Below are 4379 nucleotides of genomic sequence, written 5' to 3'. Positions count from 1 at the left end.
AGACTCAATAACTCATAATTTGCTCCAATCATCCTCCGTGACTGATTACGCTGGCTAATTATACTCCTTTGTGCCTTGTTCCTTCTAAGAAATCCCTTTAGTCATCATGAATATCCTGTACCACTTTCATATGTGGAAAAACTGTAGATTCCCGAGTATAATGCTACGAAATACATAAACCATCTAAAGCTTCCTTGAAAAGCACTTTAAATCAAAAGTTAGGTAAAAAATGAAAATTATAATTTATATCTCCATTAGCACATTAAATAATAAGATGTGGTAGAAAACCTAATATGTTCCTTAATTTGAAACAGTATTACACGCAAATAACACTTCTAGATAGTCACAGTAACTCTAATGTACTATAAAATAGCTGTGAGTTTTGTTCTGATAATTCCTGATGTTGACAAAGTTCTATTTTTGTGAAAATTTGTGTCCTACATAGTAGAGGCACATGCTAAATAATTTATCAGACATGCATGCAAATGAAGATGTAACTCCTTCTGTCCCCAGGCAAGGTCATGAGCTGTGCACTTTTGAAGGTGAGGCAGTTTTCCTCCCATCACAGTGTATAAGTGGAGTCCTTTTCGTCTGCACAGGAATCCATGGTTCAAACCCTGACCACCTTTACAGACTCTTGGTCACTGCCTCAGTTCCAGACGTGCTGCTAGACATGTTAAACAGGAGATGTTTGACTGAGAGCAGTGCGTGTTGAAACAGGCGTTAGGTACACAGTGAGGAACTGGAGATATCTGAGGTGCCAGGTGTGTCAGAGAGTGCCTGGACCTTGGAGAATTGTCTTCTGTTTTTAATCCAGGGGACAGAAGTGTGAGAAGCCATGTTAGCTGGTGGCTTTGTCACGGCCCTTCTTTCTGAGGAGCTGTGCAGACGCAAGGCTCTCCGCAAGTCTCCCGATGCCTGTGAGAGTTATCACCCTGAAGCCTAAGTTCTGATATGTATGTGGGATTGTAAGCATGAGGGCTAGTAGTGTCTCTTAATTAATTTAGAGCAGAGACTTTCAAACTTATAAAAAATCAGGCTCAAGAAATACTTTTTACGCTATTCCCCAACACCCACATCCCCATATACTGACACAGGCGCAGACTTCACTCAGATATGCATACTTATCATGGAAACAATGTGCACAAATGAAATTGTGCCATGTGCGATGCTTCCTGAGCTATTCTGTTTTATTCTATTGTGTTTTCATTAGAATATGCTAAATTGATTTCATGACTCACTAATGGGTTGAAATCTTCAGTTTGAAAAGCCTAAGTACTGGGGATCGGGAATAAAATGTATTCCATTTCAGAAGTACAGTGGCTCTCTCTCCGAAATGGAAATGACTGGTACCGCGTGGGGGAAGGGGACTGAAGGAGAATCCAGTCATCTGCTTCCCTGCCCCCAGAGCAGGATCTCTTCCTTCAGCCCATCTCAACTCAGCATTTAGAAGGTGACCTTGGCTTCTTCTACACAAGGAGCCATCTATTTTCCTTCTAAGAAGCACTTTAAACAGGACCATTCGTTCCTCTCATTTACCTCTCAGAAGTAAGCAGTTATCCAGACACTTACTTTTGTTTTGGCATCACTGTGGTCCCCTTAAGTCTTTTGTTCCCATGCTGTTCTGTGTCATTCTGCCCACTTCAGTCTAGAAGGTAAGAGAAACACTTGTCTTGGAATGCCATGACTTTCTAGTTAATAACTTTGGGTACAAACTTGCTAGATTGTATCAATTTTAAATTTTCTCTTTTTTGTTTGTTTTGTTTTTCAAGACAGAGTTTCTCTATAGCTTTGGAGCCTGTGCTGGAACTAGTTCCTGTAGCTCTTGTAGACCAGGCTTGTTTTAACCTCACAGAGATTCACCTGCCTCTGCCTCTCAAGTGCTGGGATTAAAGGCGTGCGCCACCACCGCCTGGCTAATTTAAAAAAAAAAATTAACCTTTATTGTACGTGAATGAGTTTTCTGTCTGCATGTATCTGTACACCATGTATGTATTGAATCACCTGGAAGTAGAGTTAGAGCCAATTGTGGGATGCCAGGTGGGTGCTGGGAATGAAACCCAGGTCCTGTGGAGGAGCAGCCAGTGCTCTTAACCCCTGAGCCATCTCTCCAGCCTCTCAGATTGTTTCTAAAAGGGAGGTTTCTGGTCTCAGGGACAGAAGTAGACAATGGGAGATCTCATGAAACATAAATAATGACAATATAAAGGGAACACGATTCTGCTCATGAATGTCAACAGATTGTTACTGGAGAGTTCCTCACTGGGCACAGAGGTATCTGCCCTTGAGCACTGAGACAAGAAGCTGTTCCCAGCTTCTCATTCATAGGATATTTAACATCATGGCTAACCCAATGAGAGGTTCTGGAAACTTACCAATGGTAGCTCAAGGGACTCTGCAGAGCCGGGGGATATAGTATTTATTCATAGCTAATTTGGAACCCCTTTTTGTTCTATTTTTTTTGAAACTGTGTGCATAGGTATTCAAATGCCCAGGTACATGTATGGAGGTCAGAGGACAATCTTGGCAGCTGGTCTTTGCCTCTCAACTTACTCCAGTCAGGGTTCTGCAACTTCCCAGGGAGTTCTTCTGCCTCTATCTCCCATATCCCAGCAGGAGGGCTGGAATTACACACACATGTACTGCAGTTCTTGTGATTTTTACAGGAGGTGCAGAGATCTGATCTCAGGTCACCAGGCAAGTGCTCTTACCCTTTGCCTATCTGCCTGAAGTCCCATTCCCATAGTTAGGTTCATTTGTTTGGACCCTTGTGGTTTATTCAGATCCTTTCTCAAGTTACGGCCAAGAGAACGGTCATAACCTTCCACTGACCGATCTATCTGGAGAGCGTCAGTCACATCACCTGGCTTCAATTAAAAAACATGCTTCCCTTTTTTTAATTGAAAGTATTTTTTTCATATGATTATATTTTGATCACAGTTTTTCCTCCCTCATCCACTATCTTTTTCTTTTCTGCTTGGTATACATAGTTTAAAATCTAAATGATGCCCTTTCTTTTCTTCTTTCTTTCATTCCGTGTTTGGAGATAATATCTTGCTGTGTAGCCCAGGCTAGCCTTGAATGTGTGGTCATACCTCAACCACCCCAGAGCTGTGATTACAGGTGTACACCAACATAGCCAATGAAAGATACTCTTTTTATAATGCGTTTTTTCATGATAAGATTCATTAAATGTGTATTAAGTTTCTTAGCTTAGGGTATTTGGCTGAACCTGTTTGAACTTAGTCCTGAATATGTGTTTGTCTCATCAATTCTTTGCTTCCTAGTATAGCTAAGCTAACTAAAGGGAATGGACAAGGCACTATAGCAGCCTGTTGCCTATCACATTCCTAATGGCTGAGATCTACTGGAAAGTAATGGTTAGTTGCTGTAACAATAATTATTAACTCCACATAGTGTATTTAAAGCATCCTGAATCAGACTCCGAGCTTTAGTGATAAAGTCATGAGGGTACCTCTGGTGATTATATCTTGAAGGGTGACATTGTGAATAAAAGCAAACATTTTCATCCAGTGTGAGGTGACCGAGAACGAAGATAGAGGCCAGGAGGACAATGACCCTGTATTTCACTGCGGTGACAGCAAAACCCCGCCAATCAGGCAGAACTCGGGATCCCCTGAGACCTTATCTCAGGAGGATGACTCTTGGGCTCAGGCTAAATACAAATTTGCTGGAGTTTGTAAATTGCTCGGGAGGCACAAATTGCTCCTGGACTCACCGCTAGTAACAAGCTGTGTCCTAATGTTTAGGGGAAGGAGGAAGCCTAGGAAAGTTGGAGTTTTCCTTGAGGTTGCAGGTTAGACCGATTTCTACTAGCATCGCAGGGTGGTTCTTTCACGACTCTCAGGAGGGAATTTCATGTACAAAGTACTTATACGCGAATTAATTATTAACGTTGGTGGAGGAGTCAAGAAGCAGGCTAGCTAGGGCAGAGAGAACGAAAAGGTGGAATTTATTATAAGCGCTATTGGGCTACGATTACAGCAGGGGGAGCTCTAGAGCGATTTACATTACTGTCAGGTAGGGCTGCAATCGCAGCGTCTTTAGGCGGCTGCCTCAGTCAGTCTTGGCTTTTGGCTACCTTTTCAGGTCCTTGAGTGACTCTGCAGCTGGGACAGACTCCGAGTAGGTGACAGTTGGGGCAGCATGTCACTCCCTGAAGAGGCTCTGGCAACACATCTCCGTGTCTATTTCAGCTAGTGACAGGCGAAAGTGAACTCAGGGTCAGCTGATTCCAAGGATGACGACTTCCCTCCCTCCCTCACTCTCTTTATTTCTTGAACAAATAAATATTTATTATCTTCTTATGGAAAGGTCCTGTTTCAGATATTAAAGATTCAGTATTAAAAGGATAAGAA

The sequence above is a fragment of the Chionomys nivalis genome, chromosome 22, assembly GCF_950005125.1.
Source record: "Chionomys nivalis chromosome 22, mChiNiv1.1, whole genome shotgun sequence".
Classification (NCBI taxonomy): domain Eukaryota; kingdom Metazoa; phylum Chordata; class Mammalia; order Rodentia; family Cricetidae; genus Chionomys; species Chionomys nivalis.
This window is presented reverse-complemented; position numbering follows the sequence as displayed.